The 24,323-nt window shown below is 46.3% G+C and overlaps 1 protein-coding gene across 3 annotated transcripts in view; it reads right to left on the reverse strand.

Annotated features, from left to right (window-relative positions):
* The window catches only part of ldlrad4a (low density lipoprotein receptor class A domain containing 4a), a 363,373-nt gene extending 343,096 nt beyond the window's left edge, over positions 1–20,277 (reverse strand). Inside the window, exon 1 of one of the 3 annotated variants that reach the window (XM_080194694.1) lies at positions 20,229–20,277. The gene's annotated coding sequence lies outside the window, so the exon portion shown is untranslated. Of the gene's footprint in view, positions 1–20,025; positions 20,109–20,228 lie in introns of those variants that run through there. The other 2 variants (XM_080194692.1, XM_080194693.1) reach the window with 2 other exon arrangements.
* Positions 20,278–24,323: the final 4,046 nt, after the last annotated feature.

Below are 24,323 nucleotides of genomic sequence, written 5' to 3' on the forward strand. Positions count from 1 at the left end.
CCGCACAATTTGCCGTTCCCCCAATCTTGGTGTCATCAGCAAATTTCGACACCCTACACTCGGTTCCCTCCTCCAGATCATCTATATAAATGGTAAAAAGCTGAGGCCCCAGCACCGACCCCTGGGGCACTCCACTAGTCACCATCCGCCAATCCGAATAGCACCCGTTGACCCCCACTCTCTGCCTCCTATTTGACAACCAATCCTCTATCCACGCTAACACCCTACCCCCAACTCCATGTCCCTCGACCTTCTGCAATAACCTCTTGTGAGGCACATTGTCAAACGCCTTCTGAAAATCTAGAAAGACCACATCCACCGGCTCTCCTCTATCCACCGCCCTAGACACATCCTCATAGAACTCCAGTAAATTTGTCAGACACGACTTCCCTTTAATGAAACCGTGCTGCGTCTGCTCTATCAAGCAATTCCCTTCAAGATGCCTCGCAATTTCCTCCTTAATGACAGATTCTAACATTTTACCTACCAGACGTTAAACTAACCGGCCTATAATTCCCCGCCTTTTGCCTGGCACCCTTCTTAAACAACGGCGTAACATTAGCCGTTTTCCAATCATCCGGCACTTCCCCGGAATCCAGCGACGTTTGGAAAATAACCACCAAGGTATCCACTATCACCTCCGCCATTTCTTTCAGAACCCTCGGATGCATTCCATCCGGTCCTGGGGACTTGCCCACAATCAGCCCCTCCAGTCTGTCGAGCACCGCCTTTCTAGTAACAGTAATGTCATTAAGACCCTCCAGTCCTACCACCTTTCCATCGCTAACACCCGGCAAATTATTCACGTCCTCCTCCGTGAAGACAGAAACAAAAAAGTTATTCAATACCTTAGCCATTTCCCCATCCCCTACCACTAGGTCCCCTTTCTCATCCTCTAAAGGACCAACATTCACCCTAGCCAGCCTCTTCCTTTTTATATATTTATAAAAACTCTTGCTATCCTTTTTTATATTAAGCGCTAGCCCAGCTTCATAGTTTCTCCTACCCTTCCTTATCAACTTCTTTGTCAATCTTTGTTGACATTTAAACCTCTCCCAATCCTCTTCTCACCCACTACTCTTAGCTACTCTAAATTCCTTCGCTTTTAGTTTAACACTTTCCTTCACCTCCTTCGTTATCCACGGCTTATTACCTCTCCTCCTACTATCCTTTTTGACCATCGGAATAAATTTCCGTTGAGCACCAAGAAAGATCTCCTTAAAGATTCTCCACTGCTCCTCAACAGACCCTCCCTCCAACGCGCTCTCCCAGTCCACATTCGCCAATTCTTCTCTCATCTTACCGTATTCCCCTCTATTCAAACAAAGGACGCGTGTCCGGGAACCCACTTTCTCCTCCTCCATCTGCACCAGAAACTCCACCATACAATGATCACTCTCCCCAAGAGGATCCTTCACCACAAGGTCCCTAATTCTACCCGCCTCATTACATAACACCAGATCCAAGATAGCTCGCTCCCTCGTCGGCTCCAACACACACTGTTCGAGGAAACTATCCCGGCAGCATTCCAAGAACTCTTCCTCGAGCCCCCCACGTCCAACATGGGTCGACCAATCAATGTGCAGATTGAAATCCCCCATAACTACGGCCGTCCCATTCCTGCACGCCGCACTTAATTGCGCGTTAACAGCCCGCCCCACCTCCAGATCATTATTCGGGGGCCTATAGACGACACCCACCAGCGTCTTCCTCCCTTTGCTGTTCCTAATCTCCACCCACAACGATTCCACCCTCTGCTCCTTGGCTCCAATATCATCCCTTGTTACCACCGTGATGCTATCCTTAATCAGCAGAGCTACGCCCCCCCCTTTTCCCTCCTGCCTATCCTTCCTAAACACTTGATAGCCCTGTACATTCAGCTCCCAGTCCCTGTCACCCTGCAGCCACGTCTCTGTAACGGCCACCAGATCGTATCCATTTGTGTCGATCTGCGCCATCAGCTCATCCACTTTATTCCGAATGCTTCGTGCATTCAGATAAAGTGCTTTCATCCCAGCCTTCACCTGGACCCTATTTGCCGCAACGCCACCAACTATACTCACGCCCCCTACTCCCTCTATTATTGGGACATCCTCGGCCTCTTCCCTTACATGTACACTCTCCTTAACTTTAGACCTCGTAAGGTCACCTACCCTCGCACCCTCCCCCCCCCTAATTAGTTTAAAGCCCTGTCTACAGTCCTCTTTACTCGATTCGCCAGCACTCTGGTCCCAGCACGGTTCAGACCAACCCCATCCCGCCCGAACAGGTCCCACCTACCCCAATACTGGTGCCAATGCCCCATAAATTCAAACCCATTCCTCCCACACCAATCCCTGAGCCACCCATTCACTTCCTTAATCCTGTCAACCCTACGCCCATCTGCACACGGTTCAGGCAGTAGCCCAGAGATAACCACCTTGTCGGTTCTACTTTTTAATTCCATTCCCAGCTTTTCATACTCCCTCCCCAGATCCTCAGTCTGCATTTTGCTTACGTCGCCGGCACCCACATGAACCACAACGACCGGATTCTCACCCTCCCACTCCAGATTCCTCTGCAGCCCAGCTGCGACATCCCGGACCCGAGCACCAGGCAGACAACACACCCTTCTGTGCACTTTGTCATTGTGACAAAGGACAGTGTCAATACCCTTCACCCCACTATCCCCAATCACTACTACGTTCCTTTTCCCTTTCTCTTTGCCTATGTCCTGCTGCAGCACTGTACCGTGTGCAGCTTGCTCACCAACCTTACCTGCCTCGTTCTCGTCCAGCCTAGAAGCAAGAACCTCAAACCTGTTATGCAGATTAAGAGGCTGAGGCCTCCGCTCCTCACTCCCCTTCCTCCTCCTAGCAGCCCCCTCTTGTCCCTGACCCTTAGAGTTAGCCAGTCTAGGGGGGGTGGATGTCACTTGCACCCCATTGACAATGGCACCCTCTCTCCCCTTGATGAGCCTCAGTGTCTGTAGCTCAGAGGCCAGCTCATTTACCCTGAGCTGGAGCTCCTCCAGCAACCTGCACTTACTGCAGACATGGTCACTGGGATGAACCCTAGGGTCCACCAGTTCCCACATCATACAGAAACCACACATCACATGCCCCTCCATTATTCACTGTAGTAGTTTTGAAAAAATTTTTTTGTTTTTTTTTGTTTTTTAAACGAACTCACCTGGCCGTTTTTCCTTCCAGCCCTTTTTGATATTAAGCCCTAGTAGCTCACTCTGCTTCCCACTCACTCCGCTGCCCGCTGTCTACACCAGGCCTCCTTTTAAACCTGGCGCTGATTTAAAGCTGATGGCCCACAACTGCCTGCTAACCACTCCCTCAGAATTCTTAAAGCAGTAAATACAATAAATAAATGCTTTAAACAGTTCTACAAAGAACAAAGTGCTTTAAACTTATTTTAAACAGGTTTTTAAACAGGTAAAATCTTAGCTCTCTCTCTGCTCCTTCACTCGTCTGCTCCAGCAAACAATGGAAGGCTTCACCTTCATACTGTGCCCTACAACCAGAGGACTTCTCAATCCACGAACTGGACCAAACAGCAGCCTCAGGCAAGGTGGAGTCTGCCTTCTAATCAACACGTGTTGGTGGTCTGATATATTCTCCTTCATGGACCCAGAATATCTAACACTGAAATGCTGTCCCTACTACCTTCTGCGGGAGTTCACCTCTGTTATCCTAACAGCAGCTTACAACCTACCCCATGCAGATGTGATGAGCACGCTGGACAAAATATATACCACCACAAATAGCCTTGAAACAAAACTACCCAAGGCCTTGTTCATCGTGACCACGGACTTCAACCAGGCCAAGATCAAGAGTGCCCTACCAAGATACTACCAACATGTCTCCTGTTCCACCAGAAGCCCAAACATTCTTGACCACTGCTACACAAATATCCAACATGCTTACTGCTCTATTGCCCATCCATACTTTGATAAATCAGACCATAAGGCTGTGTTCCTGCTCCCGGCTTACAAGTAAAAACTGAAGCGGGAGAATCCAATAAAGAAAGTTGTGCAATGTTTGGCTGAGAAACCAGATGATCTTCTACAGCTTTGAGTCAGTGGACTGGTCAATATTTAAGAACAAACCTGAATGAGTATGTCACTCCGATAACAGACTTCATTAATAGGTGCATTGAAGACTGTGTGCCAAAGAAACAAATCTTCTAACCTAATCTTTCCTAACCAGAAACCATGGATAAACACGGATTTCCACTGCTTGCTGAAGTCCAGGTCTGAGGCATTTAAGTCAGCCAACCCTGACCTATACAATAAATCTAGATACGATCTACAGAGAACCAAAGATGCCAAGAGATAGTACTGACCAAGCAGGCTAGCCACATGGATTCCCACTGATTATGGCAAGGTCTGCAAGACATAACAGACTACAAGATGAAGGCATATAGAATCACAGGCAGCAACGCACTCCTCCCTCATGAGCTTAAGTATTCTATGCCTGTTCTGAAGCCTCAGACTGCTATCCAAAATCACCATTGCAGACGTCAGAGTAGCCTTCTTGAAAGTCAACATAGGAAAAGCGACTGGTCCAGATGAGATACTGGGATGTGCATTCAGATCCTGCATGGATCAGCTGGCAGGTTTATTCACAGATACCGTTAACCCCTCCTTACACCAATATGGGTCCCTACCTGCTCCAACAGCATAACCATCATCCCTGTACCAAAGAAAAACCATGCAGCCTGTTTGATGACCATCACCATTGGCTCTGACATCCGTTATTATGAAGTGCTTAGAAAATTTAGTCATGGCACGGATCAATTCCAGCCTCCCAGATTGCCTGGATCCATTACAGTTTGCCTACCACTGCAACAGGCCCACAGCGCACACTATCTCCCTGACCCTGCACTCAAGCTTGGAACACCTTGATAACAAAGATAGCTATGTCAGACTCCTACTTATTAACTACAGCTCAGCCTTCAACACCATTATTCCTACGAAACTCATCTCCAAACTCCTTGGCCTGAGGCTCGACTGCTCCCTCTGCGACTGGATCCTAGACTTCCTAACCCACAGACCACAATCAGTAAGGATAGGCAATGATCATCCTCAGCACCAGTGCCCACAAGGCTGTGCCCTCAGCCCCCTACTATACTCCCCTCCTGCATTGTTTCATCCTCCCAGGAGATGGAGGGAACAAATAAATTCCCCTCCAACTCTATTTCCAAGTTTGCTGATGACACCACTGTAATAGGTTGGATTTCAAACAATGGCAAGAGACATTGATTTATTATTGTCACATGTATTAGTATACGGTGAAAAGTATTGTCTTTTGCACACTATAGCATACCGTTCATAGAGAAAGAAATGAGAGAGTGCAGAACATAGTGTTACAGTCATATCTAGGGTGTAGAAAAAGATCCAACTTAGAGGTAGGTCCATTCAAAAATCTGATGGCAGAAGGGAAGAATCTGTTCTTGAGTTGGTTGGTACATGACCTCAGACTTTTGTACCTTTTTCCCAACAGAAGAAGGTGGAACACCTGTACTTTAAGACAGTACAGGAATGAGAAAGAGAATCTAGTGAACTGACGCAATGGCAATAATCTCCCCTTCACTGTCAACAAAACAAAGGAGATAGTCACTGATTTCAGGAATCGTAGTGGAGGACATGCCCCTGTCGACATCAACAGGGATGAAGTGTAAATGGTCAAGAGCTTCAAGTTTCTATATGTCCAAATCACCAACAACCTGTTCTGATCCCTCCATAACAACATTATAGTTAAAAAAGCTCACCTTTCTCAGGAGACTAAGGAAATTCAGTATGCTTGCAACGACTCTCTCCAACATTTACAGCTGCACCAGAGAAAGCATCCTTTCTGGATGGTATCACTGCTCAGTACATGGCTCCTGCCCTGACCAAGACCGCAAGAAACTAAGGGTTGTGAATGTAGCCCAGTCCATCACGCAAACCAGCCTCTCATCTACTGACTCCATCTACACTTCCCACTGCCTCGGAAAAGCAGCCAGCATAATTAAGGATCTCATGCACCCCAAACATACTTCCACCTCCTTCTTTTGGGAAAAGGATATAAAAGTCTGAGGTCATGCACCAACCTATACAAGAACAGATTTTTCTCTGCTGCCATGAGGCTTTTGAATGAATCTACCTTGCATTAAGTTGATCTTTCTCTACATCGTAGCTATGACTGCAACACTACATTCTGCACCTTCTGCTTTCCTTCTCCCCTATGTACTGTATGAATGGTATGCTTTATCTGTATAGCACAGGAAACAATCCTTTTCACCGTATACCAATGTGACAAATCAAAAACAATAAATTCTAGTATTTTCCCACTGATGTCAGGCTAACATGTATACTTTAACGCGAGGAGTATTCGCAATAAAGTGGATGAACTTGCAGCGTGGATCAGTACCTGGGACTTTGATGTTGTGGCCATTTCAGAGACATGGATAGAGCAGGGTCAGGAATGGTTGTTGCAGGTCCCAGGGTTCAAATGCTTTAGTCGGAGTAGAGGAGGAGGTAGAAGGGGGGGGGGGGAAGGGTAGCATTATTGGTCAAGGACTGTATCACAGTGTCAGAGAGGAAGTTTGATGAGGACTTGTCTGTTGATGTAGTATGGGCGGAGATTGGAAATAGGAGAGGAGAGGTCACCCTGTTGGGAGTCTTTTATAGACCTCCTAAAAGTTCTAGAGAGGTTGAGGAAAGGATTGCGGAGATGATCCTGGTTAGGAGTGAAAGTAATAGGGTAATTGTTATGGGGGACTTTAACTTTACTAATATTGATTGGAATTGCTATAGCTCTAGCTCGTTAGAGGGGTCAGTTTTTGTACAAAGCGTGCAGGAAGGTTTTTTGACTCAGTATGTAGATAGGCCAACTAGAGGTGAGGCTATATTGGATTTGGTGCTGGGAAATGAGCCAGACCAGGTGCTAGACTTGGAAGTTGGTGTGCATTTTGGTGATAGTGACCACAATTCGGTTACGTTCACCTTAGTGATGGAAAGGAATAGGCATGAACCTCGGGTCAGTAGTTTTAGCTGGGGGAAGGGTAATTATGAGGCTATTAGGAGAGAATTAGGAAGCATAGGTTGGACTAGGAGATTACAGGGACTGGGAACGTCCGAAATGTGGAGTTTTTTCAAGGAGCAGCTACTGCGAGTCCGTGATAGGTATGTCCCTGTCAGGCAAGGAGGATTTGGTAGGGCTAGGGAACCGTGGTGCACTAAAAAAGTTGATTCGTTGGTTAAAAAGAAAAAGGAGGCTTATGTTCGGATGAGGCTTGAGGGCTCAGGTAGTGCATTAGAAAGCTTTAGATTGGCTAGGAAGGAGTTGAAGAGTGAGTTAAGAAGGGCTAAAAGAGGACATGAGAAGACTTTGGCTGATAGGATTAAGGAGAATCCTAAGGCGTTCTATAGGTATGTCAAGAACAGAAGGTTGGTTAGGGCAAGATTAGGGCCAGTTACAGACAGTAGAGGGAAGTTGTGTGTGGAACCGGAAGAGATTGAAGAGGCATTGAACCAATATTTCTCTTCGGTGTTTACGCAGGGGGACATGAATATAGCTGAGGAGGACGCTGGGTTGCAGGGGTGTAAAATAGACAGTATTGCAGTTGATAAGGGGGATGTGCTGGATATTCTAGAGGGTTTGAAAATAGATAAGTCCCCTGGTCCGGATGGGATTTACCCTAGGATTCTCTGGTAGGCAAGAGAGGTGATTGCAGAGCCTCTGGCTCTGATCTTCAGGTCGTCGTTGGTCTCTGGTATAGTACCGGAAGATTGGAGGATAGCGAATGTTGTCCCATTGTTTAAGAAGGGGAACAGAGACTTCCCCGGGAATTAAAGACCAGTGAGTCTTACTTCTGTTGTGGGCAAGGTTTTAGAAAAATTAGGGATAGGATGTATAGTTATTTGGAGAGTAATGAATTGATTGGAGATAGTCAGCATGGTTTTGTAGCGGGTAGGTCATGCCTTACTAACCTTATTGAGTTTTTTGAGAAAGTGACCAGAGAGGTGGATGGGGGGTAAGGCAGTTGACGTGGTATATATGGATTTTAGTAAGGCGTTTGATAAGGTTCACCATGGTAGGCTTCTGCAGAAAATGCAGATGTATGGGATTGAGGGTAGTCTAGGAAATTGGATCAGGAATTGGCTAGCAGATAGGAGACAGAGGGTGGTGGTTGATGGTAAATATTCATCGTGGAGTTCAGTTACGAGTGGTGTGCCTCAGGGATCTGTTTTGGGGCCACTGCTGTTTGTAATTTTTATTAATGATCTGGATGAGGGTATAGTTGGGTGGATTAGTAAATTTGCTGATGACACCAAAGTCGGAGGTGTGGTAGATTGTGAGGAAGGGTGTCATAGTTTGCAGGGAGACTTAGACAGGTTGCAGAGCTGGGCCGAGAGGTGGCGGATGGAGTTTAATGCGGAGAAGTGTGAGGTAATTCACTTTGGTAGGAATAACAGATGTGTCGAGTATAGGGCTAACGGGAGGACTCTGAATAGTGTGGATGAACAGAGGGATCTAGGTGTACGTGTACATAGATCCCTGAAAGTTGGGAATCAAGTAGATAAGGTTGTTAAGAAGGCGTACGGTGTCTTGGCGTTTATTGGTAGGGGGATTGAATTTAGGAGTCGCAGCGTAATGTTGCAACTGTACACAACTCTGGTGCGGCCGCACTTGGAGTACTGTGTGCAGTTCTGGTCCCCACATTATAGGAAGGATGTGGAGGCTTTGGAGAGGGTGCAGAGGAGGTTTACCAGGATGTTGCCTGGTATGGAGGGGAGGTCCTATGAGGAGAGACTGAGGGATTTGGGGTTGTTTTTGCTAGAAAGAAGGCGGCTAAGAGGGGATCTTATTGAAACATATAAGATGATTAGAGGTTTAGATAGGGTGGATAGTGATAGCCTTTTTCCTCGGATGGAGAAAGCTAGCACGAGGGGGCGTGGCTTTAAATTAAGGGGGGGTAGTTATAGGACAGATGTCAGGGGGTAGGTTCTTTACCCAGAGGGTGGTGAGGGATTGGAATGCCCTGCCTGCTGCAGTTGTAAATGCGCCTAGTTTGGGGGCATTTAAGAGATCCGTGGATAGGTTTATGGACGAAAAGGGATTGGTTTAGATTAGTGGGTCATTGTTTTTTAACTGGTCGGCGCAACATCGTGGGCCGAAGGGCCTGTTCTGCGCTGTAATGTTCTATGTTCTATGTTAACAGGTCTGTAGTTCCCCATTTTCTATCTTACTACCTACGTAAAACAGTGGGGTTACATTTGATACCTTCCAATTTGCAACCATCATTCAAGAGTTTGAGAAAATGACCAAAAATGTATCCACTATCTCTATAGTCACTTCTTTCAACAGAATGGGGTGGGTCCCAGCGAATCATCATTTTGTTTTCATTCATGCTATTTTGTTTTCCTTTAATTCTGGAGAACATCAAGCCCTGATTTCTTGAGATTTTCCATATGCTACTGCTTCTTCTACTATAAATACTGACAACGTCATTATTCAACATTTCCTGCTTCCTTATGTTCACACCCCTGGCTATTCTTCAATATTGTCAAAATAAAACAACCAAACTTTTCCCTACTTGAGTTACTTGGGCATAAAGGTATCAAGGGAGAGAGTAGGGCCTCTTAAGGATCAACAAGGTCTCGGATCCACAAGAGATGGGTGAGATCCTAAATTAATATTTCACATCAGTATTTACTGTTGAGAAAAGCATGGATGTTAGGGAACTTGGGGAAACAAATATTGATGTCTTGAGGCGTGTACATTTACAGAGGTAGTGGTGCTGGAAGTCTTAAAGGGCATCAAGGTAGATAAATCCCCAGGACTTGATGAAGTATATCCCAAGGCGTTATAGGAGGCTAGGGAGGAAATTCCAAGCCCCCTAGCCAAGATATGTGAATCAAGAGGGAGGTGCCTGAAGATTGGAGAGGGGCAAATGTTGTGCCTTTGTTTAAAAAGGGCTGCAAGGAAAAGCCTGGGAAATACAGGCCAGTGAGCCTCACATCTGTGGTGAGTAAATTGTTGGAAGGTATTTTGAGAGTCAGGATCTACAGGCATTTAGAGATGCAAGGACTGATTAGGGATAGTCAGCATGGCTTTGTGAATGGAAAATCATGTCTCACAAATTTGATTTGAGTTTTTTTGAAGGGAGAACCAAGAAGGTCGATGAGGGCAGTGCAGTTGATGTTGTCTACATGGACTTTAGCAAGGTCTTTGACAAGGTGCCGCATGTTAGATTGCTGCATAAAGTTAAATCTCAAGATCCAGGGTGAGGTATCTTAAATGGATACAAAATTGGCTTCTGAGGGTAGTTGTAGAGAGTTGTTTTTCAAACTGGAGGCCTGTGACCAGCAGTCTGCCTCAGGGATCAGTACTGGGCCCACTGTTATTTGTCATTTATATTAATGATTTGGATGAGAATATAGGAAGCATGGTTAGTAAGTTTTCAAATGACACCAAGATTGGTGGCATAGTGAACAGTGCAGAAAGTATCTCCAATTGCATCGGGATCTTGATCAATTGGGCCAGTGGGCTGACAATTGGCAGATGGAGTTTAATTTAGACAAATGCGAAGTGATGCATTTTGGTAGATTAAACCAGGGCAGGACTTACTCAGTTAATGGTAGGGCGTTGGGGAAAGTTACAGAACAGAAAGATCTAGGATACATGTTCATAGCCCCTTGAAAGTGGAGTCACAAGTGGACAAGAGTGGTGAAGAAGGCATTCGGCATGCTTGGTTTCATTGGTCAGAACATTGAATATAGGAGTTAGGACGTCTTGTTGAAGTTGTACAAGACATTGGTAAGGCCACACTTGGAATACTGTGTACAGTTCTGGTCACCCTATTATAGAAAGGATATTATTAAATTAGAAAGCGTGCAGAAGAGATTTACTAGGATGTTACCAGGATTTGAGAGATTGAATAAAAAGGAGGCTAAATAGACCGGGACTTTTTTCTCTGGAGCGTAGGAGACCGAGGGGTGACCTTATAGAGGTCTATAAAATAATGAGGGGCATAGACAAGGTAAATAGTCAATATCTTTTCCCAAAGGTAGGAGAGTCTAAAATTAGAGGGCATAGGTTTAAGGTGAGAGAGATACAAAAATGCCATACAGAGAGTGGTGAGTGTCTGGAACAAGCTGCCAGAGGTAGTAGTGGAGGTGAGTACAATTTTATCTTTTAAAAAGCATTTAGATAGTTACATGCGTACAATGGGTATAGAGGGATATGGGCCAAATGTGGGCAAATGGGATTAACTTAGGGGTTTTAAAATAAAAAAGGTGACATGGACAAGTTGGGCCGAAGGTTCTGTTTCCTTGCTGTAAATCGCTATGACTCTATGAGCTGACACTAATAACAATCACAATTGTGGACAGAAGAGCGGCATGGCGACTGTACTTTGCTTCACAGTGTTTGCACTGCTGCCTCACAGCACCAGGGACGCAGGTTCAATTCCAGCCTTGGGTCACTGTCTGTGCGGAGTCTGCACGCTCTCCCCATGTCTGTGAAAGTTTCCTCCGGTTGCCTCCCACAGTCCAAAAGATATGCTGGTTCGGTGCATTGGCAATGTTAAATTCTCCCCTGCTATACCCGAACAGGCGCCAGTGTGTGGTGACTAGGGAATTTGCAGTGTTAATGTAAGCCTACTTGTGACACCAACAAACTTTTTCCAAAAAAACTTTAAAATAAGTTGATGGCCAAGCTTTTGAGAGAGGCCGAAGCCTTTGAGGGCTTTCAAATATACAAGAACAAATGTACAGTCTCACCTCTTTTCAATTCCTGGTAGGCTATCCTGACTGACCTACAGGATTAGTTGCTTTCACAAATCATTAGTAGCTTCCAGATGCTTTACTCACTTTGATTTGTACCCTCCTATCTCTTCAACTTTTTGATTCATTGCAGTTTTATTTTGCAAAGAGCAAGAGAAAAATCTGGAAGTGTAACTGATAAAGTCATGACAGCTACGCCCAAGATAGATTTTTTTATAAATCACCAAGTATCAATATGATGGCTCAAAGCATCTCTGACATACTCTATCACAAAACATTGGTTTCCAGCTACAAACTCCTTTCTTGTCAAATCCTGATACTTAGTGATAACAAGCAAAAACAGAGGGAAAATAAAATCATCAGATAATTCTCTTGTAGCAGCATTGTTAGTCTCCTAAAGACAGTTTGCAAGCCAATTTTCTGGCACAAGGTACCCAAGATAGCAAGCAAAAAAATGCTTGACAATTTCATAATTTATGCTGCACAAAGGAAGCTACAACACAAGTCTTGCGTTTGAAGAAACTTAGTAAAACTGAAATGATACTTCATTCGCGGTGAAGCATTTTGAGACAACTACGATATGAACTCAAGTCTTTTTTTATACATAAATGTATGCAATGTGCATGATTTGAAGAGGAATGGACTGTATACAACTATTTTGTACTTGAAAATAATGCTCATGACATCAAATGAACACAAATCATCTGAAGCCATAACTTATGATTTTTAATCATAACAATGGCTGAGTGAGGGAACTATGGTTCACAAAAGAGGTTGAATATCTAGTCAAGAGGCAAAAGGAAGCATATGTGAGGGTGAGAAAACAAGGTTCAGCTGGGTCACTTGAGGGTTACAAGGTTGCAAGGAATGAGCTAAAAAATGGGCTTCGGAGAGCTAGGAAGGGGCATGAGAAGTCCTTAGATGGGTCAGATAAAGGAAAACATAGAACATAACAGTGCAGAACAGGCCCTTCGGCCCATGATGTTGCACCGACCAATTAAAAAAGCAATGACCCTCTAACCTAAACCAATCCCTTTCCATCCATAAACCTATCCACGGATCTCTTAAACGCCCCCAAACTAGGCGCATCTACAACTGCAGCAGGCAGGGCATTCCAATCCCTCACCACCCTCTGGGTAAAGAACCTACCTCTGACATCCGTCCTATATCTACCACCCCTTAATTTAAAGCTATGCCCCCTCGTGCTAGCTTTCTCCATCCGAGGAAAAAGGCTATCACTGTCCACCCTATCTAAACCTCTAATCATCTTATATGTTTCAATAAGGTCCCCTCTTAGCCGCCTTCTTTCTAACGAAAACAACCCCAAATCCCTCAGTCTCTCCTCATAAGACCTTCCCTCCATACCAGGCAACATCCTGGTAAACCTCCTCTGCACCCTCTCCAATGCCTCCACATCCTTCCTATAATGTGGGGACCAGAACTGCACACAGTACTCCAAGTGCGGACGCACCAGAGTTTTGTACAGTTGCAACATGACGTTGCAGCTCCTAAATTCAATCCCCCTACCAATAAACGCCAAGACACCGTATGCCTTCCTAACTACCTTATCTACTTGATTCCCAACTTTCAGGGATCTATGTACACATACACCTAGATCCCTCTGTTCATCAACACTATTCAGAGTCCTACCGTTAGCCCTATACTCGACACATCTGTTATTCCTGCCAAAGTGAATTACCTCACACTTTTCCACATTAAACTCCATCTGCCACCTCTCGGCCCAGCTCTGCAACTTGTCCAAGTCTCTCTGTAAACTATGACACCCCTCTTCACTATCTACCACTCCTCCGACTTTGGTGTCATCAGCAAATTTACTGATCCACCCAACCATACCCTCATCCAGATCATTTATAAAAATTACAAACAGCAGTGGCCCCAAAACAGATCCCTGAGGCACACCAAGGCTTTTGACTCTTATGTGAGAAATAAAAGAATGACCAGGGTGAAGTTAGGGCCGGTCAAGGATAGTAGTGCATGGAACTTGTGCATAGAGTCAGAAGAGATAGGAGAGACAATGAATGAATACTTTTCTTCACTGTTTACCAAGGAGAGGGACCATGTTTTTGAGGATGTGTGTGTGATACAAGCTGATAGGCTGGAGGAGGTAGATGTTCTGACGGAAGATGTATTAGCAATTTTGAAAAACCTGAAGGTCGGGAAGTCCCCTGGACCAGATGGTATATAGCCTAGGATTCTTTGGGAAGCAAGGGATGAGAGTGCACAGCCTTTGGCTTCGATCTTTGAGTTCTCACTGTCCATGGGGAAAGTGCCAGAGGACTAGAGAGTGGCAAACGTTGCTCCTCTCTTCAAGAAAGGAAATAGGAATAGGCCAGTTAGTCTTACTTCGGTGGTCAGTAAGTTAATGGAAAAGGTTCTGAGGGATAGGATTTATGACCATTTGAAAAGATGCAGCTTAATCTGGGATAGTCAGCACGAATTCGTGAAGGGTAAGTCTTGCCTCACAAATTTGATTGAATTCTTTGAGGAGCTAACTAAGTGTGTAGATGAAGGTAGAGCAGTTGATGTCATATACATGGATTTCAGTAAGGCGTTTGATAAGGTTTCCTGCGGTAGGCTCATGAAGAAAGTAAGGTGTGAGATAGAGAGAAATTTGGCCGATTGCATAAGTAACTGGCTATCTCAGAGAGTGGTGGTGGATGGAAAATTTTCAGACTGGAGACCAGTTACTACTGGTGTATCACAGGGATCGGTGTTGGGTCCTCTGCTATTTGTGGTTTTTAATCAATACCTTGGAGAAGGGTACTGAAGGGTGGGTCAATAAATTTTGCTGATGACACCAAGACTGGTGGAGTAGTGGATGAGGTGGAGGGCTGTTATAGACTGCAAAGAAACATTGATAGGATGCAGAGCTGGGCCAAAAAGTGGCAGATGGAGTTTAATGCTGATAAGATTGAGGTGATTAATTTTGGTAGAACAAATTTGAATGTGAATTACAGAGTCAATGGCAGGGTTGTGAGGAATGTGGAGGAACAGAGAGATCCTGGGGTTCATATCTACAGATCTCTGAAGGTTGCCACTCATGTGGCTAGAGCCGTAAAGAAGGCCTATAATGCGTTAGCATCTATTGACATGAGGTTTGAGTTTAAGAGCAGTGGGGTTATGCTGCAACTGTACAGGACCTTGGTGAGACCACATTTGGAATATTGTGTGCAGTTCTGGTTACCACACTATAAGAACATAAGAAATAGGAGCAGGAGTAGGCCATCTAGCCCTTCGAGCCTGCCCCGCCATTCAATAAGATCATGGCTGATCTGTCGTGGCTCAGTTCCACATTCCCACCCTCTCCCCATAACCCTTAATCCCCTTGCTTATCAAAAACCCATCAACCCGCGTCTTAAAAATATTTAGCGAGGCAGCCTCCACCACTTCAACGGGCAGAGAATTCCAGAGATTCACCACCCTTTGAGTGAAGAAGTTCTTCCTCAACTCCGTTCTAAACCACCCCCCCTTTATCTTGAGGCTGTGCCCCCTAGTCCTACTGTCCTTTCCGAGCGGGAAGAGTCTCTCCACCTCTATCCTATCCATCCCATTCATCATCTTATATGTCTCAATGAGATCTCCCCTCATTCTTCTAAACTCTAACGAGTACAAGCCTAGTTTATTCAGCCTCTCCTCATAGCTCAACCCCCTCAACTCCGGTATCAGCCTAGTAAACCTCCTCTGCACTCCCTCCAAGGCCAAAATATCCTTGCGTAAGTGCGGCAACCAAAACTGCACACAGTACTCGAGCTGCGGCCTCACCAGTGCCCTATACAGCTGCAGCAAGACCTCCCTACTTTTATATTCAATCCCCCTCGCTATGAAGGCCAGCATCCCATTCGCCTTCCTGACCACCTGCTGCACCTGCAGGCTGGATTTTTGCGACTCATGCACAAGGACCCCGAGGTCCCTCTGCACCGTCGCCTGCTGCAGTTTTTCGCCACGTAAGTAATAGTCCTTCCTACCATTATTCCTACCAAAGTGGACCACCTCACACTCACCAACACTAAATTCCATTTGCCATTTCCTGGCCCATTCGCCCAGCCTATCTAGATCCTTCCGCAGACTCTCCACACTCTCCGCGCAATTTGCCATTCCACCAATCTTGGTATCATCAGCAAATTTCGACACCATACACTCGGTTCCCTCCTCCAGATCATCTATATAAATGGTAAATAGCTGAGGCCCCAGCACCGACCCCTGGGGCACTCCACTAGTCACCAACCGCCAATCCGAATAGCACCCATTGACCCCCACTCTCTGCCTCCTATTTGACAGCCAATCCCCCTATCCACGCTAACACCCTACCCCCAACTCCATGCCCCCTCACCTTCTGCAATAACCTCTTGTGAGGCACCTTGTCAAACGCCTTCTGAAAATCAAGAAAGACCACATCCACCGGCTCTCATCTATCCACCGCCCTAGACACAGCCTCATAGAACTCCAATAAATTTGTCAGACACGACTTCCCCTTAACGAAACCGTGCTACGTCTGCTCTATCAAGCAATTCCCCTCAAGATGCCTCGCTATTTCCTCCTTGATGACGGATTCTAACATTTTACCTACAACAGACGTTAAACTAACCGGCCTGTAATTCCCTGCCTTTTGCCTGCCACCCTTCTTAAACAACAGCGTAACATTAGCCGTTTTCCAATCTTCCGGCACTTCCTTGGAATCCAGCGACGTTTGGAAAATAACCACCAAGGCATCCACTATCACCTCCACCATTTCTTTCAGAACCCTTGGATGCATTCCATCCGGTCCTGGGGACTTGTCCACAATCAGTCCCTCCAGTCTGTCGAGCACCGCCTCTCTAGTAACAATAATGTCACTGAGACCCTCCTGTCCTACCATCTTTCCATCGCTAACACCCGGCAAATTATTCACATCTTCCTCTGTGAAGTCCGAAACAAAAAAGTTATTCAAGGCCTCAGCCATTTCCCCATCCCCTACCACTAAGTCCCCCCTCTCATCCTCTAAAGGTCCAACGTTCACCCTAGCCAGTCTCTTCCTTTTTATATATTTATAAAAACTCTTGCTATCATTTTTTATATTAAGCGCTAGCCCGGCTTCATAGTTTATCCTACCCTTCTTTATCAACTTCTTTGTCAATCTTTGTTGACTTTTAAACCTCTCCCAATCCTCTTCTCGACCACTACTCTTAGCTACTCTAAACGCCTCCACTTTTAATTTAACACTTTCCTTCACCTCCTTCGTTATCCACGGCTTATTACCTCTCCTCCTACGGTCCTTTTTAACCATCGGAATAAATTTCTGCTAAGCACCAAGATAGATCTCCTTAACGATCCTCCACTGCTCCTCAGCAGACCTACCTTCCAATGCGCTCCCCCAGTCAACATTCGCCAATTCTTCTCTCATCCTTCCGTACTCCCCTCTGTTCAAACAAAGGACGCGTGTCCGGGAACCCACTTTCTCCTCCTCCATCTGCACCAGAAACTCCACCATACAATGATCACTCTCCCCAAGAGGATCCTTCACCACAAGGTCCCTAATTCTACCTGCCTCGTTACATAACACCAGATCCAAGATAGCTCGCTCCCTCGTCGGCTCCAACACACACTGTTCAAGGAAACTATCCCGGCAGCATTCCAAGAACTCCTCCTCGAGCCCACCGCGTCCAACATGGGTCGACCAATCAATATGTAGATTGAAATCCCCCATAATTACCGCCGTTCCATTCCTGCACGCCGCATTTATTTGCGTGTTAACAGTCCGCCCCACCTCCAGATCATTATTTGGGGGCCTACAGACAACACCCACCAGCGTCTTCCTCCCTTCGCTGTTCCTAATCTCCACCCACAACGATTCCACTTTCTGCACTTTGGTTCCTATATCATCCCTTGCTACAACCCTGATGCTATCGTTAATCAGCAGAGCTACGCCCCCCACTTTTTCCTCCCGCCTATCCTTCCTAAACACTTGATACCCCTGGACATTCAGCTCCCAGTCCCTGTCACCTTGCAGCCACATCTCTGTAATGGCCACCAGATCATATCCATTTGTGCTGATCTGCGCCACCAGCTCATCCACTTTATTCCGAATGCTTCGTGCATTTAGATAAAGTGCCTTCATCCCAGCCTTCACCTGGACCCTATTTGCCAGAACGCCACCAACCATACTCACGCCCCCTACTCCCTTTATTATTGGGACATCCTCGGCCTCTTCCCTTACCTGTACCCTCTCCTTAACTTTAGGCCCCGTAATGTCACCTACCCTCGCACCCTCCCCCCCCCCTCCTCAATTAGTTTAAAGCCCTACCTACAGTCCTATTTACACGATTTGCCAGGACTCTGGTCCCAGCACGGTTCAGACCAACCCCATCCTACCCGAACAGGTCCCACCTACCCCAATACTGATGCCAATGCCCCATAAATTCAAACCCATTCCTCCCACACCAATCCCTGAGCCACCCATTCACTTCCTTAATCTTATCAACCATACGCCCGTCTGCACTCGGTTCAGGCAGTAGTCCAGGGATAACCACCTTGTCGGTTCTACTTTTTAATTCTATTCCCAGCTTTTCATACTCCCTCCCCAGATCCTCAGTTTGCATTTTGCCTACGGCGTTGGCACCCACATGTACTACAAGGAGGATGTGGAAGCATTGGAAAGAGCGCAGAGGAGATTTACCACGATGTTGCCTGGTTTGGAGGGTAGGTCTCATGAGGAAAAGTTGAAGGAGCTGGGGCTTTTCTCTTTAGAATGGAGGAGGATGAGAGGCAACGTAATAGAGATTTATAACATAATGAGGGGGATAAATAGAGTGGACGTTCAGAGACCAATTCCTCGGGTGGATATAATAGCTGTTACTGGGGGGCATAACTTTAAGGCTCATGGTGGGAGCTATAAGAGGGATGTCTGAGGTAAGTTCTTTACTCAGAGTGGTTAGGATGTGGAACAGACTGCCTGCCGTGATAGTGGAGTTGGACACTTTAGGAACTTTCAAGCGGTTATTGGATAGGCATATGGAGCACACCAGAAGGGTATGGGATAGCTTGATCTTGGTTTCGGACAAAGCTCAGCGCAACATCAAGGGCTGAAGGGCCTGTACTGCTCTACGTTCTGTTGTCTAGGAGCAGCAATATGCTACACTATATTTACAGTGATGGGGTGCGGGTGACTATGATCCTCTACACCAGAAAAACCAAAACCCAAAGGCAGAAAACGGTTCGGTGGCAAAAGCTCAAAATATCTGGATGGCTTAATTGAAATTGACACACAATTTCATCCTCCTAGAAGACGAAGGGAACAAATACATGTCAAAAATAAATAATTGACTGTCTTTCAAACTTCAGCATGCTAAAATGAAGAACCCCATACGTCAAGAAGGGAGCTGCTGTGTACAACACACAATGTAGCAAGAGATATCGTGGATCTGCTTTGACATTGAAGGATATAAACAAAATGAAAAATAGTCAGAGATGGGGATTATTGAGCAGCAGATTAATGTTTGCACCACAACTGGCTTGGAGTTTATCACTTATGGTTACTCAACAGTCCAAAAGCAACTCAGATCCAAGGTGACCAGCATGAAGCATCCTCAATCATCCTGCACTTTCGCAACAAACTTTAAAAAAACAAACAAGTCAGACCCTTCCTGAAATGGGAATATGACACATTGAACTTGATTAATACATTAGCACTATTTTGTGCATCCAAGATTTTTTTGGTCCAATTTATTAACCAAAATCAAAGTAAGTAAAACCAAGCAATTTAAACGGCAATTGGGGTACCAAAAAAAAGTCCATCATTTGTTTTAAATCCAGTCGTGCTGTAATAATTACTTGACGCACAAGTTCTGGAGGGCATGTGATTGCACTTTAAAGGGGTTTTTATTCTGCTGATGCTGGCTGTGCTGTTGACTTTAAACTTGGGCCTCTAGCTAACACAGGAGACACTGCTTTCTTTCTGTGTGACTGCCTCCAGTCTGGCTCTAAACTCTCCTCCCTGTCTGGCTTCTAGAGGAACACACATACATACATACACACACACACACACACACACAGAGGCTGCAAAAAAAAACAGCCATCGCAAACAACCATTTTTATACAAACCGCCTCGCGAAATCGGCCGAGTGACGGGGATTATTAACGATAAATACAGCAACTGCGCTTCCGATTTTAAAACTTCGTCGTCGTCGTTCCCCCCCTCCCCTGTCCGCCCCGCCAAAAAAAATAAAATACAAAACGTGGATAAATGCAATGACAGCGAGACTCACTCACACTCTCTCACACACATAGCCCCGCGGCTCTTGTCTGGCGTCTTTATCGCCGTCTGTCTGACTGACTGACTGAATGAGTGACTGACTGAGTGGCGCTCGAGCTCCTCCTCGCGCTGCCGTCCCCCCCCCATTCCCAACGGTCCTAACCGTCTCTCACGCGCTCAGCCTCCCCCCTCCCCGCCGCGTGTCGTCATCCCCACCTTCCACTATTTGGCTCGAGCTCCATTCAGACAGACGCGCGAGACAAGCAGAAGGAAGGGGAGGGGGAGGGGTGGAAAAGGAAAGAAAAGCCCTCCCCCACTCCAGTCTCTATGTCTGCACACCCCCTCGCCCCGCTACCACTTCACCACAGCGCTCATCTCCCCTCGCCGCGCCACCTGCAGGACGGGAAGGTGACAGCACATCAGCAGGCTGTTGTCGTCGGTCGGCGGTGCGCGTGAGCGTCACTTCTGGCCTGGAAGAATTTATTCAAGCTTTTCAGGATTTTTCTTTCACCCATTTATTAATCGTAATTAGCTGTTTAAAAGAGAAAAAAAATCGAGTTTCGCTTTCTGGAGAAAAATGAACATTTTCCAATGTAGAAAAAGTATAAACACTTAATTGCAAAAGGTTGTAAGTATATATATATGAATAACTGTTTTTCATGTTTTAACCAGTACTCATCTTGGCAACCTTTCTCAGTTTAAGTTTATTTATTGGTGTCACAAGTAGGCTTACATTAACAGTGCAATCAAGTCACTGTGAAAATCCTCGAGCCACCACATTCCGGTGCCTATTCGGCTACACTGAAGGAGAATTTAGCACCGCCGATGCACCCTAACCAGCCCATGTTTCAGACTGTGGGAGGAAACATAAGAACATAATAAGAACATAAGAAATAGGAGCAGGAGTAGGCCATCTAGCCCTTCGAGCCTGCCCCGCCATTCAATAAGATCATGGCTGATCTGTCGTGGCTCAGTTCCACATTCCCGCCCTCTCCCCATAACCCTTAATCCCCTCGCTTATCAAAAACCCATCAACCCGCGTCTTAAATATATTTAGCGAGGCAGCCTCCACCACCTCAACAGGCAGAGAATTCCAGAGATTCACCACCCTTTGAGTGAAGAAGTTCCTCCTCAACTCTGTTCTAAACCCTTTATCTTGAGGCTGTGCCCCCTAGTCCTACTGTCCTTTCTGAGCGGGAAGAGTCTCTCCACCTCTATCCCATCCATCCCATTCATCATCTTATATGTCTCAATGAGATCTCCCCTCATTCTTCTAAACTCTAACAAGTACAAGCCTAGTTTACTCAGCCTCTCCTCGTAGCTCAACCCCCTCAACTCCGGTATCAGCCTAGTAAACCTCCTCTGTACTCCCTCCAAGGCCAAAATATCCTTGTGTAAGTACGGCGACCAAAACTGCACACAGTACTCCAGCTGCGGCCTCACCAATGCCCTATACAGCCGCAGCAAGACCTCCCTACTTTTATATTCAATCCCCCTCGCTATGAAGGCCAGCATCCCATTCGCCTTTCTGACCACCTGCTGCACCTGCAGGCTGGGTTTTTGCGACTCAAGCACAAGGACCCCGAGGTCCCTCTGCACCGTCGCCTGCTGCAGGTTTTCGCCACGTAAGTAATAGTCCTTCCTACCATTATTCCTACCAAAGTGGACCACCTCGCACTTACCAACATTAAATTCCATTTGCCATTTCCTGGCCCATTCGCCCAGCCTATCTAGATCCTTCCGCAGACTCTCCACACCCTCCACACAATTTGCCGTTCCACCAATCTTGGTGTCATCAGCAAATTTCGACACCATACACTCGGTTCCCTCCTCCAGATCATCTATATAAATGGTAAATAGCTGAGGCCCCAGCACTGACCCCGGGGCACTCCACTAGTCACCAACCGCCAATCCGAATAGCACCCATTAACCCCCACTCTCTGCCTCCTATTTGACAACCAATCCTCTATCCACACTAACACCCTACCCCCAACTCCATGCCCCCTTACCTTCTGCAATAACCTCTTGTGAGGTACCTTGTCAAACGCCTTCTGAAAATCAAGAAAGACCACATCCACCGGCTCTCCTCTATCCACCGCCCTAGACACAGCCTCATAGAACCCCAATAAATTTGTCAGACACGACTTCCCCTTAACGAAACCATGCTGCATCTGCTCTATCAAGCAATTCCCCTCAAGGTGCCTCGCTATTTCCTCCTTGATGACGGATTCTAACATTTTACCTGCAACAGACGTTAAACTAACCGGCCTATAATTCCCCGCCTTTTGCCACCCTTCTTAAACAATGGCGTAACATTAGCCGCTTTCCAATCTTCCGGCACTTCCCCGGAATCCAGCGACGTTTGGAAAGTAACCACCAAGGCATCCACTATCACCTCCGCCATTTCTTTCAGAACCCTCGGATGCATTCCGTCCGGTCCTGGGGACTTGTCCACGATCAGTCCCTCCAGTCTGTCGAGCACCGCCTCTCTAGTAACAATAATGTCATTGAGACCCTCCTGTCCTACCACCTGTCCATCACTAACACCCAGCAAATTATTCACGTCTTCCTCCGTGAAGACCGAAACAGAAAAGTTATTCAAGACATCAGCCATTTCCCCATCCCCTACCACTAAGTCCCCCCTCTCATCCTCTAAGGGTCCAAAGTTCACCCTAGCCAGCCTCTTCCTTTTTATATATTTATAAAAACTCTTGCTACCAGAGCACCCGAAGAAAACCCACGCAGGAGAACGCGTAAACTCAGTACCCAAGGCTGGCATTGAACCTGGGTCCCTGGCACTGTGAGGCTAACACAGTAAAAAGTCTGACAACACCGGGTTTAAGTCCAACTGATTTATTTGATAGTAAACTCACTAGCTTTCGGGTTTGTCCCTTGGTCAGGTGAATGGAGAGTTCTGGCCTCAGACAGAGCATATACTTAAACCTGGTGTTGTCAGACTTTTTACTGTGTTTACCCCAGTCCAACGCCGGCACATCCACATTATAAGAACATAAGAAATAGGAGCAGGAGTAGGCCATCTAGCCCTTCGAGCTTGCCCCGCCATTCAGTAAGATCATGGCTGATCTGTCGTGGCTCAGTTCCACATTCCCACCCTCTCCCCATAACCCTTAATCCTCTCTCTTATCAAAAACCCATCAACCCGTGTGACTGTGAGGCTAACACAATAAGAAGTCTCACAACACCAGGTTAAAGTCCACTAGGTTTATTTGGTAACAAATGCCACTAGCTTTCAGCGCACTGCTCCTTCGTCAGGTGAATCGGGAGTTCTGATCACAAACAGTGCGTATACAGGCGCACACACACAGTTTACAGAATACTGAATGTGAGTCTTTACAGCTCGTCAAGTCTTAAAAGTGCAGACAGTGTGCGTGGAGATAGCATTAAGCTTAGGTTAAAGAGATGTGTTTTGTCTTCAGACAGGACAGTAAGTGAGATGTTGCAAGCCCAGGCAAGTCATGGGGGTTACAAATAATGTGACATGAGCCTAAGATCCCGGTTGGAGCCATCCTCGTGTGCAGAACTTGGCTATCAGTCTCTGCTCAGCAATTCTGCGCTGTTGTGTGCCGTGAAGGCTGCTTGGAGAACATTTACCCGAAGATCAGAAGTTGAGTGCCCGTGACCGTTGAAGTGTTCACAATCAGGAAGAGAACAGTCTTGCCTGATGATTGTCGAGCGATGTTCATTCATCATAGCGTCTGCATGGTCTCCCCAATGTACCAGGCCTTGGGACATCCTTTCCTGCAGCATATCAGGTAGACAACGTTGGCCGAGTTGCAAGAGTATGTACCTTGTACCTGGTGGATAGTGTTCTCACATGAGATGATGGCATCCGTGTCAATGATTTGGCATGTCTTGCAGAGGTTGCTGTGGCAGGGTTGTGTGGTGTTGTGGTCACTGTTCTCCTGAAGGCTGGGTAGTTTGCTGTGGACAATGGTCTGTTTGAGGTCGTGCGGTTGTTTGAAGGCAAGAAGTGGAGGTGTGGGGATGGCCTTGGCGAGATGTTCGTCTTCATCAGTGAAGACTCCAGAGAAGATGTCATAGCTTCTCTGCTCCGGGGAAGTACTGGACGACAAAGAGTACTCTGTCCACCATGTCCCGTGTTTGTCTTCAGAGGAGGTCAGTGTGGTTTTTCGCTGCGGCATATTGTTACTAAATTGTATTGTTACCAAATAAACCTGTTGGACTTTAACCTGGTGTTGTGGGACTTCTTACTGTGTTTACCCCAGTCCAATGTCAGCATCTCCACACATTGTGAAGCTAACCACTGTGCCACCATGTCACTGAACTTTT

Source organism: Carcharhinus amblyrhynchos, chromosome 8, assembly GCF_965287045.1.
Source record: "Carcharhinus amblyrhynchos chromosome 8, sCarAmb.v2.hapA, whole genome shotgun sequence".
In the NCBI taxonomy this organism is placed as follows: domain Eukaryota; kingdom Metazoa; phylum Chordata; class Chondrichthyes; order Carcharhiniformes; family Carcharhinidae; genus Carcharhinus; species Carcharhinus amblyrhynchos.